The following is a 16,921-nucleotide window of genomic DNA, read 5'->3' as shown; positions in this document are numbered from 1 at the left end:
CTGTCTCTCGCTATCCCTCTCTCTCTATCCCTCTCTCTCTGTCTTTCTCTCTATCCCTCTCTCTGTCTCTCTCGCTATCCCTCTCTCTGTCTCTCTCTCTGTCTCTCTCGCTATCCCTCTCTCTCTATCCCTCTCTCTGTCTCTCTCGCTATCCCTCTCTCTGTCTCTCTCTCTATCCCTCTCACTCTCTCCCTCTCTCAATTAAATTTAATTTAATTAAATGTTCTTTATTGGCATGACGTAACAATGTACATATTGCCAAATCTTATTTTTACAATAGTAAAATAAAAATGAGAATCAAAATTGTCAACGGGACAACAGTAACAACAATAACCAAGGGTCAAAATAACCATACATTGAACAATAACAATAAGCATACAGTAGAGGACATGTGCAGGTTGGTTGGTCTGTCAGACACTGTCCCTCCCTTTTGGCAGGCAGCAATGTAGTGCGCTGCCAACCCACAGCTCTCTGCGTCCTCCCCCAACAGGACGAGTAGCCTACTCTCATCGGAGAGGTCTTTGAAACCTTGAATAAGGGTCTCTGTCTCGCTCTCTGTCTCTCTCTTTACTCTATCCCACTCTCTCTATGCCTCTCTCTAGCCTGTACTAGCCTGTACTTTGTCAAGGTTTTTCTCAGGTTTTGATCAGTAACCATGGTCAAATATTTAGCCACAGTGTACTGTCGATTTAGGGCCAGATAGCACTGCATTTTGCTTTGTGTTTGTGCTTGTGTTTCCCAATAAACAATATAGTTTTGTTTTGACTGTGTTGTAATTTGGTTTATACTGATTGATTGGATGTTCTGGTTCTGAGGCGTGTTAGCAGAACAGGTTTGTGAACTCAGACCCAGGACCAGCTGGAAGAGGGGACTCTTTTCTTTGCTCAGCTCTTGGCATTGCAGGGCTTGGTAATGATATGAGAGGGGATCACTGTATTTGAGATATTTCCAAAACTTAATTGCTCTTTTTTGAGTTTTATTATTAGTGGATATTGACCTAATTCTGCCCTGCATGCATTGTTTGTAGTTTTCCTCTGGACATGTAGGAGAATCTTACAGAACTCTGCATGCAGGGTTTCAATATGGGTGTTTGTCCCATTTGATGAAATCTTGTTTCGCAAGTGGACCCCACACCTCGCTGCCATAAAGTGCAATTGGTTCAATGACATATTCAATTAGTTTTAGACATATTTTAATAGGTATTTCAATTTGAATTAGCTTTTTAATGGTTTAGAATGCCCTGCGTGCTTTCTCTCTCAGTTCATTCATTGCCTCATTAAGGTGTCCAGTTGAACTTATTTTTAAACCTAAGTAATTATAGTGTGTGCAGTACTCTATATATTTTGTACCAATTGAGAACTTTAGTCTAATTCCCTGAGATCTGGATCTTCTCTGGAAAATCATTATTGTAGTCTTTTTGGGGTTTACTGCCAGGGCCCAGGTCTGGTAGTACTGCTCTAGCAGGTCCAGGCTCTGCTGTAGGCCATGTGCTCTGGGGGACAGCAGGCATAGGTCATCTGCGAAGAGTAGGCAATTAACTTCTGAATTGTGGAGACTAACACCAGGGGCTGAGGATTTTTCTAGAATAGTGGCCAATTCGTTGATGTAAATATTGAAGAGTGCAGGGCTCAGATTGCAACCCTGACGAAGGCCCCGCCCTGGTTAAAGAATCCTGTTATTTTCTTGCCAATTTTAATGCTGCACGTATTGCCAGTATACATTGATTTAATTATGTCATATGTTTTACCCCCTACACCACTTTCAATAAGTTTGTAGAACAGTCCTCCTGTATGCCAACTAGAATCAAATTTGGAAGTATAGCTTTTTGGAAGTCGATAAAGCAAGCGTATATTTTTGTGGACATGTTTATTTATCAGGGTGTGTAGGGTGTAAATATGATCAGTTGTGCGATATTTTGGTATAAATTCAATTAGACTTTTACTCAAGACATTGTGCTTATTAAGGAAGTTTAGAAATCTTACATTTATATACTACAGAAAACATTCCCCAGGTTACTGTTCACACAAATGTCTCTGTAATTGTTAGGGTCAAATTTGTCTCCGTTTTTAAAGATTGGGGCTTTGAGTCCTTGATTCCAGATGTCAGGGAAATAACCTAGACTCAGGATCAAATTAAACCGTTTTAATATAGCCAATTGAAATGTTGCACTAGTGAGTTTGAGCATCTCATTTAGGATGCCATCAGGTCTACATGCTTTTTTAAATTTGAGGGCCTGAAGTTTCTGGGGAGTCCAATGGATTTTGATTGTCCTTTATGGCTTTTTCTAATCCATTCAACTTCTCATGTATTTGACGTTGTTCTGCGTTTGTGTCCATTTCAACGGTGTTGTAGAGTGTTTTAAAATGGGTTGTCCACATGTCACCATATGTCACCAGTTTTTTCCAATTTTGTCAGAAGTTGTTTGTGTTTATGGACTCCTCAATTAGTGTCAGCTGCTTGCTGTTGTACTGTGCTGTTTTGGTTCTGAGTGTTACGTTTAGAGTTTTGAAGTATCTGTGCTTTTGGTTGGATAGTGTTCTAAGTTTTTTCCTTATAATTTTACAATCTGCATCAAACCAGTTGTCATCTGTGATCTTTTTGTTTTGTTTTTTATCAATTTCAATTGTGCTTCTTTTGCCGTTTTCCTGAATATATAGTTGAAGTTTTGTACTGGCAGATTGATCCCTTCTTTACTGTGAGTGAATGTGGTATCCAGAAAGTTATCTAAGAGTGTTTGGATATTTTGGTTACAGGTTGCTTTCTGGTATTCTTCTGTGCTGTTTTGGGCCCATCTGCATGGATTTCTGATGTTGTACAGCTTACTGGGCTGTGAATGTCTGGTTGTTTCCATGTCTCTCTCTGTCTCTCTCTCTCACTATCCCTCTCTCTCTATCCCTCTCTTTCTCTCTGTCTCTCTCTGTCTCTCTCTATCCCACTCTCTCTATGCCTCTCTCTCTGTCTTTCTCTCTCTACCACTATCTCTCTACCCCTCTCCCTCTATCCCTCTCTCTCTGTCTCTCTCTCTCTCTCTCTCTCTCTCTCTCTCTCTCTCTCTCTCTCTCTCTCTCTCTCTCTCTCTCTCTCTCTCTATCCCTCTCCCTCTCTCCCTCTCTCTCTCTCTCTCTCTCTCTGTCTCTCTCTCTCTGTCTCTCTCTCTCTCTCTCTCGCTCTCTCTCTCTCCCTATCCCTCTGTCTCTCTCTCTCTCTGTCCCTCTCTCTCTATCCCTCTCTCTTTGTCTTTCTCTCTCTATGCCTCTCTCTATATCCCTCTCTCTATATCTGTCCCTATCTGTCCCTCTCTGTCTCTCTCTATCCCTCTCTATCCCTCTCCTGGGTGTAAGCAGGCATTGTCTGTCCTTATCTTGTTGCCCTAACGGTCCAGTGGTCAGATCAAACAAAGCCATCCAGCCATAAACACAAGTACGCACGCACACACACACACCCCAGCATCTGCACACAGGGGCCTGTCTCTACCTCAGGTCTATTATGTGTGCCAACAAGCCACTCTACAAACAGACAGATCTTTCTGAACCTGCTCACTGCTCTGTCCCAGTGATCAAGAACAGAAGGAACACACTGTGCCTACTCTCTAGTCTAGCTCATTGTCTATTGTCTCTACACAGATGAGATTAGAAGACGCATTAGTACACACACATATGCTATTAAGACTACTGTCCATACGATTAACACAGTACACTTAGAAGCATCAGTGATTATCATAAAAAGCACTGTTCGATGTTATAAAACGATTTGATCAATTGATTGATTTATTAAGTGCTATTCACCCTTTCCCCAATTGTATCACTTGTCTAATCACGTGTGGTCATTCATTTAGTCTACTATCAAAGTCCTATATTTATATGTTATGTGTATTATTTTGTATTTTTAATCCCAGCCCCCGTCCACGCAGGAAGTCTTTTGCCTTTTGGTAGGCCGTCATTGTAAATAGACTTTGTTCTTAACTGACTTGCCTAGATTAAATAAACGTTCATTAAAAAATCAATGTGCCACTCCAGACAAAAAGGCAGTTAGAGTCCGTTTGATTTAATCAATCACTGCAAACAGGACAAACAAAATGTTCCCTGAGTTTCACTCTCAAACCTAATCAAGAGATATCACGTACTACCAGAGGAATAGAAAAGCAATGAATGACGTAGTCATTAGAAGACGCTCTCATCCAGAGAAACTTATTGTAAGTCTATTCAAATAAGGAAATACACAGTATCGATCATTTCCTGACAATCTTAACTGATTTCAGAGCAACCAGAAAGGCTTTTCATAATTTCTGATGAATGTTTAAACTCCCACACCAATAGAAATTAACTTTAGGAACTTTAGGAACACCTTAAAAGAATAAATGTAAAAGGCAACCTTCTGCACTCCATGGTGTGACCTGGTAGCATGTTAAGTTGTGCTACTTTACTGTCTATGCGTCTTATTGAACATGTCATGACGAAACCCTATCAAATTCAAATGACAAAGCTGGTTTAGCTCATCACTGCAGTGTTAACACACAGAATCACATTTTCGGCTTTCATCACTAGTGCGCTAAGCACTCATTGGAACAAAGAAAGCACGAGTTGCATTACCTCAACTAACGATTTCTCAAATTAGCCTTCAGTACCAGCGGTGTCCCAAATGGCACCCTATTCCCTATATAGTGTTCTGATTTTTTATTTTTTTTATAGTGCACTATATAGGGAATAGGGTGCCATTTGGGACCCTCAGACTGCACTGCTGAGTGAAAGAGAACAGAAATATTACCTAGTGGGTGTTATTCACAGTGAACACACACTGACACACACACACAGTGACACAGAAACACACACAATGACAATGGTCTGTCATTGAGGCCATTAACGCAGTGGCGAGTAGAGAAGAGGATCTCTCTTTACTTAGACCTCACATGCTGACAGACACACACACACACACACACACACACACACACACACACACACACACACACACACACACACACATACATACTGGCACGCACACTGGGCATGACTAGGGAAGCAGGTTACTGGGCCACTCAGAAACAATGAACAGCTCTGTGTCAGAGAGTTTCCTAACCACAGATCCAGGGTCAGATATTTGTAGATCGGCCTAATGGTTATGGTTAGGAATATGAGTTGGATAATCTGGTCGAAGCAAGCCTATCTCAGCAATAACCCGTACAGAACCAACCAGCTGGACACTAAAGTCTGGTGCTATGGCTAGACTTTGACCGGTCGCAAGGTTCATTTCCTCTGTTACAGCATCTCACCACTATCAAACATCAATCATGTCCATTATAGCAGAGGTGAAGCTCTCGGTGTACACAGTCTCAAGGCCTTAGACACCTGCTATGATTCGGCTATACATCTTGAAAGACAGCTGGCCAGTAAATAAACACCTGATTTACACACACACACACACACACACACACACACACACACACACACACACACACACACACACACACACACACACACACACACACACACACACACACACACACACACACACACACACACACACACACACACACACTCAGTCAAACTCTTAGCAGATAATAAAGGATAGCAGCAAGAGAGTAGCATATCAGCCAAACCCAAGAGACCTGCTGGAGACACATTTGCATACACAGTGTGCATGGTGTGTGGTGTGTGTGCATTGTGTGCATTGTGTATGTGGCGTATATGGTCTGTGTGCAATGCCAACAAGGTTGTCATAGGGGAAGTCAGAGAAATGCACTCTCTCCACCCTACGTTACATACAGTGCCTTGGGAAATTATTCAGACCCCTGGACTTTTTCCACATTTTGTTACGTTACAGACTTGTTCTAAAATTGATTAAATAAAAAAAACATCCTCAGCAATCTACACACAATACTCCATAATGTCAAAGCGAAAACAGATTTATAGTCATTTTTGCACATTTATTAAAAATAAAAATACAGAAATACCTTATTTACATAAGTAATCAGACCCTTTTCTATGAGACTCGCCTTCCAACAGGACAACGACCCTAAGCACACAATCAAGACAACGCAGGAGTGGCTTCGGGACAAGTCCTTGAGTGGCCCAGCCAGAGCCCAAACTTGAACCCAATCAAACATCTCTGGAGGGACCTGAAAAACAGCTGTGCAGCAACGCTCCCCATCCAACCTGACAGAGCTTCAGAGGATCTGCAGAGAAGAATTAGAGAAACTTAAAGGTGTGCCAAGCTTGTAGCATCATACCCAAGAAGAATAGATGCTGTAATCTTTGCCAAAAGTACTTCAACAAAGTACCTAACCCTAACCCTAACCCTATTTTTTTATAAATGAGCAAAATTAAATAAATAAAATTGTTTTTGCTTCTTTGTTTTGGGATATTCAGTGTAGATTGATGAGGGGGGAGAAACAATTGAATCCATTTTAGAAAAAAGCTGTAGCATAACAAAATGTGGAAAAAGTCAAGGGGTCTGAATACTTTCCGAAGGCACTGTATGTATGTAGGCTAATGGTATAGCTACTACACCACCAGCAAACACTAGAGGTGCAAGTGAAGGTGCTACATTTAGGGTCTGGTGTGAGTGAGAGAGAGAAAGAGAGAAAGAAGGGGGAGAGAGAGAGAAAGGTGGAGAGAGAGAAAGGAGGTGAGAGAGTTTGTGCAGTATTCCACTATGTTTGTGTGGTGTTTTCTTCGGGTCGTACTGTATGGAGCAGAGGGGGGTTGAGGGAAAGCTGATTACTTGAATATGGGGAGGAGGGGAAGGGTATACAGGCTGAACTGAAGCCTGGTGGTGAGAAGAGGAGGGGCTAGTGTGGAAAGGGGCGGTCCTACTGTACTCATAATATGAAGGGGACATATTTACCCAATATCTTGCTCATTGTTTAGTCAAACCAAGCTGCAAGGATACCGCTGAAGACCTAAAGACCAGAAAGGACATTTTTATTGAGGTTCAGTTTTTGGGTGGGAGACACAGTTGTGTGTTTTTCAACCAGTTTGAATGGTGCGTAAAGGGATGCTCTGAGTCGGGTCTCTGGAGCTCTCACCTGTAGTCAAGGAAGCAGTGAAAGGCGTTTTAGTTTTGTTTCAAAACTAATATTTTGTGACAGAAGGGTTCTTTCGCAGTATGTCACTGGAATACGCCATTCTTGTTCACTAAATGGACTATTGAATACCTGTTACTTATTTGGTTATATATTTTCAACAATAAGTTGTTTTTTTTGTCATATGTCTAACAATTAAAATAGATTACCTGTGAAATATCACAACTTTGTTACTCAAATTAGACATTCGCGTTAATAACGGTCAATACGAGATAAAAAGCTGTTATCTCATGTTTTTGTTGTCGTTGCCCGCAGTGCAAACTAGGCATTTTTCGTATTTTATCAACTGATTAGAACGACGAACTTGTTGCAATTTCCTTAGCGCTCAGGTAGTGCGCCAGTGCAACATTCTAACAGCAAATACATTGGTATTCTGGACAACATGAGAATACAAGTTTAAAAACAAGTTTACATCACGTGTAACTGCACTGATTTATTGTTATATAAATTGACTATTTGCGGCAGTGCGTTGCCCATAACATCTGAAGGCTCGATTAGATTCGCGAGGTGTTGAATAGGCTACACCAGTATACTGCAACAAGTAAACATTACTTGTATCTAGTCATCTTCGACACCTTTGGGCGAAGTGCTGTGAAGTGTGCTGTGTGGTCTTACCGAAGCGCACATTGAGCCCCTACGTCCAAGTGCTATTTAGCTATCAATTTAGAGCGACCACAGGCACAGCTGCAGCAGCAAGTGTCACAGCGAGGACTGAACAACTCTATCACCAAAATGACGAACGGACCAAGGCAACGGGGCAACGCAGCCGCATCTGGCGGGGATGCTGTCTCCGAGTCCGGGAAGGAGTCAGGAGGGGTGGCTCTGAAGAAAGAGATCGGCCTTGTGAGCGCCTGCGGAATTATTGTTGGTAAGTGTCAAAAATCAAACATTGGATAGGATAATGTCTCTAATAATGTTCATGCGTATTTGCAAAGGCTGGTTTGCGAATAAGTTATTAATAGGCGTACTCAGAGAAAGTGTGTGTGTGTGTGTGTGTGTGTGTGTGTGTGTGTGTGTGTGTGTGTGTGTGTGTGTGTGTGTGTGCGTGCGTGCGTGCGTGTGCGTGCGTGCGTTCGTGCATAACTAGTTGGAAAACTAGTGCTATGAGAGTGAATTGGACTGACCACTGCTCAGAGTAGCTTAAAGTGCTTTTAAGTATGGCATAAACATTATGAATAAGATTTGGTTTGGGTAGCGTAAGGTCGCTCTCCTACTTCGCTCTCCTACTTCGCTCTCCTACTTCGCTCTCCTACTTACTCAAAATGGGACCTTATTAGTGGATCATTTTAAACATCTTCTAATGTCGGATAATTATCGTTGATGGCTATTGCATCACTTCAGCAGTTACCAGTCAATCGAATTCAATCCGTTCTCTATCTCGCTGTGAGTTCATTAGTCAGTTAATCAGCAACACTTTGATCATCTCTCTAATCTTCAGCCCAAACTGAAACTGTCAGGACATTATCTCCATCATTGCTGTAAATTAAGATGTCTGAGCTCTGAGCTGCAATTTCAAGAAAAAGCAACACTTTTTCACATTTACAATTTCTTTGTAGTTCCAAGTAATTACACCATCATTACCATTACAAAGTGAAAACCCATGTAACCACCGAACTAGGCTTATATCACTTGTAAATCTGTTTACCAATACATATGATCAGAGCCATCTGATGTAGTTTATGCTTAGTGAAAGTGATCATCCCAATATTCAAACACATCAGGGCAGGAGTTTTTTTTTTACAAGGAGCTTGTGTATGCACCAGTTGAGAAAGGTAGGCGCGCACAAAGGAGTTTAGGAGCACAATGCAAATCATTTGAGGCGTGTAGATCGATACACAGACAGGGGATTTGTTGTTGTGAGGTCCAGGTGAATCAGTGGGGTGGTCTCTGGTCTCTGGTCTCTGGTCTCTGGTCTCTGGTCTCTGGTCTCTGGTCTCTGGTCTCTGGTCTCTGGTCTTTCAATCTTGAGGGAGATGACTCACTCACTGACAGGTTTCCATGGTAACTGAACGACTGGATAGTCCCAGGGTCCTTTCTGTTTAGAGACAGAGTTGGGGGTAGAGAGAGAAAGAGCGAGAGAGAGGGGGAGAGAGAGGGGGGGAGCGAAAAAAGTGCATTACTTTTGACCAGAGCTCTATGGGCCATGGCCCAAAGTGGTGCACTATATAGGGGATATGGTGCCACTTGGGTCACAGCCCTTGTTGTTTTTAAATGCAAAAGAGTGAAGAGACTAGAGGTGTGAATTGCTCCCACCCAGTCCATAGGTTCTTCATCTTCCAAATATCATTAACAGTTTAACCCACATCATTTAACCCCAATCATGAAAGTTTAAAAGAGCAAGCCAAGGATTACCATAGTAGCCTACATGTCATGATGACACTCTAGTCTACAGTAAGGTCACTCTTTCACAAACACATCTGGGCCATATTCATTAATGCACACCGAAGGAAAATGGTTTGCAACAGAAGACGAAAACAAACGTTTCTTAGGGCATAAGTTTAGGTACTGTCCCTCCCTGTTTGAATGTTTTCTTCCGTTCTATGCCAAATGAACACAACCCTGATCTCTCCTCTTATCTCACGTGAGAGGCCTTATCGTCAGATGACTGAACTCAAACTGCCATGTTCCAACTCTTCCCTCAGCCTTTGTTCTCTGTTCCCTTGAAGGGAACTGAGGGGGGCGGGGGGGTTATGAGCTAAAGGTACAGTCAGTCAGATCTATTGTGAGTCCACCTTCACCTCCTTCTGGGTGAGGGGGGGCTGAGGGGGGTGAGGAGGGGAAGGTGGCCTAATCAGAGTCAGCAGGTAGGAGTGTCAGTCAGGTGGGTGGATGATGGGGATTGCAGCAGCTCACCACATTCTTCACCTCCCCCTCCTCCTTTCATTCCTTCTAACATTATTTAATTCTTCATTCTTCACCTCTTTTACTCTGGGCCCATTAAACTCAAAGCTGGGCACTGCTGTAATGATAAGTGCTAATTGGCAGCGCTCTCTGAGGTGTGTGTGTCTTAGCGTCAGTGTGTGTGTGTGTGTGTGTGTGTGTGTGTGTGTGTGTGTGTGTGTGTGTGTGTGTGTGTGTGTGTGTGTGTGTGTGTGTGTGTGTGTGTGTGTGTGTGTGTGTGTGTGTGTGTGTGTGTGTGTGTGTGTGTGTGTCCTCTGAGAGCTTCTGGACAGCGTCCAAGCAGCAGGTTGCCTCAGCTGGGCAGTTTGTAGAGGGCTTTAGGGACAGGGAGGAAGTGAAAATGCGCTAATCTCCCTGGTCTTTGTAATACCACAGAACCTGCTCACAGCTGTAGCGCTACTCTCTGGGTTGTAGTCCCCATGGTACAGATCTAGGATCAGCTTCCTAACCTTAACCATTAGTGTAGGTCTCGGAGAGCCTTTTGCACATTACATCTGTGCTCAGCGTTCACCTGTCTGTGTTGTTCTGGGATGCTTGTCAGTTCATCACAGCTTGGAGCTTGGGAGCTCTGGTCAAGGGCCCTGCCTCTGGTAAGGGGGCAGTAGACTGGGGCACACTACACAGCACATTGTTCATGAAAGGGGATCATAAGGCTGAAGTAAGCAAGGTATGCGTCTCAAATGGCACCCTATTCCTTATAAAGTAGGGCACTGTGTTGGGGAATAGGGTGCCAATTGGGACGCAGCCTTTGTCTGAGTAAGTAAGCCTAGCACATGACATGAACAGCTTTGTCTGAGCTGTAGGCCTACCAGCATTGTTTGAGGCCAGTGATGTTTTAGTGTACATTCTCCTGCAGATTACACATGCTGGGTTTGGTTCTTACTTGTTCTAGTGCTTACAGAGACCTTTAGGTTTCATTCCCAATTCTCCACCATTCTCTCAAAGTGTGTGGATGCAAACTCCCCTTCATGGCGTGAACAATGGTGGAAACTACCTCCAGCCAATGACTACACCAATCCTACCAGTCCCCTCTCATTGTCCCACCAGTCACCCTATAACCTAACCCAGTCCCCTCTCATTGTCCCACCAGTCACCCTATAACCTAACCCAGTCCCCTCTCATTGTCCCACCAGTCACCCTATAACCTAACCCAGTCCCCTCTCATTGTCCCACCAGTCACCCTATAACCTAACCCAGTCCCCTCTCATTGTCCCACCAGTCACCCTATAACCTAACCCAGTCCCCTCTCATTGTCTCACCAGTCACCCTATAACCTAACCCAGTCCCCTCTCATTGTCCCACCAGTCACCCTATAACCTAACCCAGTCCCCTCTCATTGTCCCACCAGTCACCCTATAACCTAACCCAGTCCCCTCTCATTGTCCCACCCTATAACCTAGTCCCCTCTCATTGTCCCTCATATACCTAACCCAGTCCCCTCTCATTGTCCCACCAGTCACCCTATAACCTAACCCAGTCCCCTCTCATTGTCCCACCAGTCACCCTATAACACCCTATAACAACCCAGTCCCCTCATTGTCCCACCAGTCATTGTCCCCTCTCATTGTCCCACCAGTCACCCTATAACCTAACCCAGTCCCCTCTCATTGTCCCACCAGTCACCCTATAACCTAAGTCCCCTCTCATTGTCCCACCAGTCACCCTATAACCTAACCCAGTCCCCTCATTGTCCAGTCACCCTATAACCTAACCCCCCTCTCAGTCCCCTCTCATTGTCTCACCAGTCACCCTATAACCTAACCCAATTTGTCCCCAGTCCCCTATAACTCATCCCCTGTCCCACCAGTCACCCTATAACCTAACCCAGTCCCCTCTCATTGTCCCACCAGTCACCCTATAACCTAACCCAGTCCCCTCTCATTATCTCACCATCCAAGGGTCACAGAGTTGCTGAACTGAAGCCTTGTAAAGTTGGTGCACTGACTGCACAGTGCCAAAGATGTAGTCAACTTACTGGAAGCAGTCGCCTTCTTTAGTCAAGGTTGAGATGAATCCTCCTTTACCGTTCAGCCACTAAGTCAACTACAGAAGTGCACCAGCGAGTACAGTTCAGGATGCATTTGGAGAATTTAAATGCTTGTGTTTTCAGACTGTTCACCCATTGGGGCAACACAGGTCAGGGGTTTAGGTGTGTGTGTGTGTGTGTGTGTGTGTGTGTGTGTGTGTGTGTGTGTGTGTGTGTGTGTGTGTGTGTGTGTGTGTGTGTGTGTGTGTGTGTGTGTGTGTGTGTGTGTGTGTGTTGTTGCCTCCATTACATTTACATTGTGTGTGTGTGTGTGTGTGTGTGTGTGTGTGTGTGTGTGTGTGTGTGTGTGTGTGTGTGTTACAGACACTGTCTTACCTGTAGAGGAATGTTGAAGTAAAAGAGAACACACACACCAAACCCCATTCAAAAAGTCTATATCAATACCTTTGGCTTTTGTACTGTGTATTCTCCTCAGTCAACTCTGACTCTGCAAGTTCTAATATACGATCTTTAGCCCTGGCGTGCTATTCGCTGTCAAGGTTTATGAGCCAATCAGTCAGCTGAATCTGATTCTCAACCCCCGACCTCTGACCCCTACTGCTTCTTCAGATCTCTGATGGGGTGTGAGTAGTTAACCTGTCATCTAAACCAAGTATAACCTGACACACACACACACACACACACACACACACAGTCTCTTTCATGTTTCCTAGCTCTATAAACTGACTGCCAGTCTGATGCTTACATAGGCTGTCAGGGCATTGTTCCGATGTAGTGTAGGGGCCTCCTTAGTACACACACACACACACACACACACACACACACACACACACACACACACACACACACACACACACACACACACACACACACACACACACACACACACACACACACACACACACACACACTCACCTCTCCCCCTTCCTCTCTCTCTCTCTCTCTCTCTCTCTCTCTCTCTCTCTCTCTCTCTCTGTGTGTCTTCTCATCCTCAGTGCTGACTCAGCACATTGTGTTTCCACTCTGTCTGCTGGCTGGCTGGCTGCTCACTGCTGTTAAAATGAAATTCTCCCCTCTCTCTTTGTGTGTCTCTCTGTCTCTCTCTTTCTTCTACTTTATCTGTCTCCTTCATCCTCACATTTTCCCTCTGTCATCCATTGTTCACTACACCACTCTTTAAATCCCAACATTCTGTTTGTCCCCCTCCGTTATTATCCTCCTTCTCATCTCTAGGAAATCTGCTAAAAGGCTGAGCAATCAGATGTGTTAATGGAGCTTCTGGGTCAGAACTTCCTCCTCCCCTGGGTATGGTAACACAGTGTTGTCTCTCAGAGGTATAGAGCTCATGATTGGAAGAGGGATTCTGAACTGTGATTTTGTTACACAGATTGTTTAGAATCCCACATTAAACTGCCTCCATTGCTTCCACTCTGTTCCCCCCAATTGATCTACTGATTGCAAACCTGTGACGAATGCTGGTGTCACGTCGATAACGTTCTCTTCTCCCATCGTTATTAGATGGTGGAACTGATGTTCTCTCACCCTAATGTCTCCATCCCCCTTCAGATCTTCCTGCCTATGAATAACACTGGTGTCACGCTAGTAACCCCCCCCCCCTCCCTTCTCCTCTGTACCTCAAATAACTGTTGGTGTCACTTCAATAACCGTCCCCTCTTCTTCTCTCTATCATAGGTAACATCATCGGGTCGGGGATATTCGTCAGCCCTAAGGGTGTGATGGAGAACGCCAGTTCGGTGGGTCTGGCGCTGATCGTGTGGATCGTCACCGGCATCATCACGGCCATCGGGGCGCTGTGCTACGCCGAGCTGGGTGTCACCATCCCCAAGTCAGGGGAGACTACGCATACGTCAAGGACATCTTCGGAGGACTGGCAGGGTGAGTGGCTGGATCTATGGTGCTTGGTGACCTTTGACCCACGACTGTATTCACTGATCTAACTCACTCACTCATTGTTATCCTCTCTGGTATCCTCTGCCCAGGACATATCACCAATCCTTTGTCCACATTGATTAATGTGTTTTGTAGTGTTCGCCCAGACGGTTAACACACACAGATCTTGTGTTGTAACAGTCTGGATCCATTTTGTATCAGAGTATTTTACAGAGAGGAATCCACGCAGACCAAAACACCTCAGACTATTGTTAGTGTCCCGTCAGTAGATCAATGAGAGGTTTACAATGAAACAAACTTTTACCCAGAACTAACTGATATTCTCTGTTTGAAGGCTTTGTTTAGTATGTTAGAATGGGTCTCGTACGGTTTCCTGCAGATGCCTCAGATGTTTAGGTTTGAAGTTCTTCGGGGCACATACTGTTTCCTTCTCTCTGTGATACCAAGTTACGATCAAGGAGTGTTTGTTTTGATGGTGTACTGTGTAGGAGTAGGAGGGTACAGCAGAAACAAGGTTGTTGATAACGACACCCCTGCATTGCCGGGTGGTGGGGGTGGACTCTTCCGCAGAGTCTCTCCATAGGTGTTTGTGGATGTGCCCACCCAATTGGTGCGGGGGTGTCAGGCCAGGCATTCCAGTACTAGCCATGGTGGTGCTGACACTCAGTCCTGATGATGTACTATCACACATAGTTAGCAAATCAATTGCGGTGGCAGGGTAGCCTAGTGGTTAGAGTGTTGGACTAGTAACCAAAAGGTTGCAAGTTCTAAATCCCTGAGCTGACAAGGTACAAATCTGTCGTTCTGCCCCTGAACAGGCAGTTAACCCACTGTTCCTAGGCCGTCATTGAAAATAAGAATTTGTTCTTAACTGACTTGCCAAGTTAAATAAAGGTAAAAAATAAATTAAAAAAATTCCTTAACTGAGTGCACAGCTTTGGAGCTTTTCTTTAATCTTACACACGTATTGCCTTGTGAACATTTTGTTAACACACACATAGACACACTCTGGCTCAACACCGGCTCACACACACACAGTGTTTTTGTGAGTAACAGCTTGGCTAACATGGGGAACGCAGTGAAGCATAATGACCGCTCCAGAAGCTGGTGGAGAATTTGGGGAAAAAACATTTTCTGATGTGGTCTCCTTCTCTAGTCAGATAGATATCACTGCCCCCTCCTTAACACACACATCCACTCTCTGAGTGAGTGAGTGAGTGAGTGGGTGAGTGAGTGAGTGAGTGAGTGAGTGAGTGAGTGAGTGAGTGAGTGAGTGAGTGAGTGAGTGAGTGAGTGAGTGAGTGAGTGAGTGAGTGAGTGAGTGAGTGAGTGAGTGACCTCTATCCCTCTAAGAGTCGCTCTGCCCCTTCATGATTTATACAATACATTGTTATCCAGTCCTACTATGTTTTAAACACAATGTGTTTAAAACTGTGTGTGTGTGTGTGTGTGTCAGTGTCTACATGCTGTTCATAACCCTAATTTACCCCTTCCTCTCCTCTCCTCTCCCTCCATCTCCCTCCCTCCCTCCCTCCCTCCCTCCCTCCTCCTCCTCTAGGTTCCTGCGTCTGTGGATCGCAGTGCTGGTGATCTACCCCACCAACCAGGCGGTGATCGCCCTCACCTTCTCCAACTACGTCCTACAGCCCCTCTTCCCAACCTGCTTCCCCCCGGAGAACGGACTGCGCCTGCTGGCCGGCGTCTGCCTACGTGAGTACCCTGTACCCTGAGAGGTGTGGGGGGGGGGGGTTGAAAAGTTGAATGGATTGTATATGAGAGAGTGACAGAGAGAGCGAGAGTGACAGAGAGAGAGAGAGAAAGATAGAAACAAGAGGGAAAGAGAGAGTTTTTAAATACGTTTCTTTTTCCATGTTTAGCTATGCAATGATAATGCAATTCTATGCAACAATTACTGCAAGTCTTAAAAACTATTTTAGCCTTACTTGGACAACTTAGATTGGTTTGTTCTCTACTCTGTGTTTTGTCAACTCTCTGCATTTGTTTGTAGGAAACCCATAAGATTCTGTTGTGTTGGTGTAGTAGTAGAGCCTCTTCGTGCAGGAAGAGTGGAAAGGGCGGGGAATGGACATGCGAAACAGAGAGGAGTAAAACATCAACAGATTGTTCCTTCACAGATCTGAGAAAACTGGAATCGGTGCAAGCAGTAGCTACATCTAGTCTACGTTGTATTGCTTTCACTTATTCAATCATATCAGATCTGTGAAGGAGAGTGAAGGAGGGCAAATAGTGGGGAACAACTTTGTGAGGTTGAATTGAACCCAGGTCTCTTTCTGGTTCACTCACCCTTCTCTCTCTCCATCTCTCTCTCCATCTTGCTCTCTCTCTCTTCATCTCTCTCTCTCTCTTCATCTCTCTCTCTCTCTTCATCTCTCTATCTCTCTCTCTCTTCATCTCTCTCTTCATCTCTCTCTCTCTCTTCATCTCTCTCTCCATCTCACTCTCTCTCTCTTCATCTCTCTATCTCTCTCTCTCTTCATCTCTCTCTCCATCTCGCTCTCTCTCTCTCTCTCTCTCTCTCTCTCTCTCTCTCTCTCTCTCTCTCTCTCTCTCTCTCTCTCTCTCTCTCTCTCTCTCTCTCTCTCTCTCTCTCTCTCTTCCCCTCTCTCTCTCTCTCTCTCTCTCTCTCTCTCTCTCTCTCTCTCTCTCTCTCTCTCTCTCTCTCTCTCTCTCTCTCTCTCTCTCTCTCTCTCTCTCTCTCTCTCTCTCTCTCTCTCTCCCTTCATCTCTCTCTCTCTCTCTCTCTCTCTCTCTCTCTCTCTCTCTCTCTCTCTCTCTCCATCTCTCTCTCTCGCTCTTCATCTCTCTCGCTATCTCTTTCTCCATCTCTCTCTCTTCATCTCTCTCACTCTCTCTCTCTCTCTCTCTCTCTCTCCATCTCTCTCGCACGCTCTCATTGTGTATCTTGCTCTTTCTCTCTTCAGAAAGAGAGAGAGAGAGAGAGAGAGAGAGAGAGAGAGAGACAGAGACAGAAACAGAGATAGAGACAGCGAGATAGAGAGAGAGAGAGAGAGAGAGAGAGAGAG

At 44.6% G+C, this 16,921-nt stretch overlaps 1 pseudogene; it reads left to right on the top strand.

Annotated features, from left to right (window-relative positions):
* The first annotated feature begins 6,849 nt into the window (after positions 1–6,849).
* The window catches only part of LOC118373535 (large neutral amino acids transporter small subunit 2-like), a 28,485-nt pseudogene continuing 18,413 nt past the window's right edge, over positions 6,850–16,921 (top strand).

This window comes from Oncorhynchus keta, chromosome 35 (assembly GCF_023373465.1).
Source record: "Oncorhynchus keta strain PuntledgeMale-10-30-2019 chromosome 35, Oket_V2, whole genome shotgun sequence".
Classification (NCBI taxonomy): domain Eukaryota; kingdom Metazoa; phylum Chordata; class Actinopteri; order Salmoniformes; family Salmonidae; genus Oncorhynchus; species Oncorhynchus keta.
The sequence above is the reverse complement of the archived record's forward strand: the minus strand, read 5'-3'. Positions and strand labels throughout refer to the sequence as shown.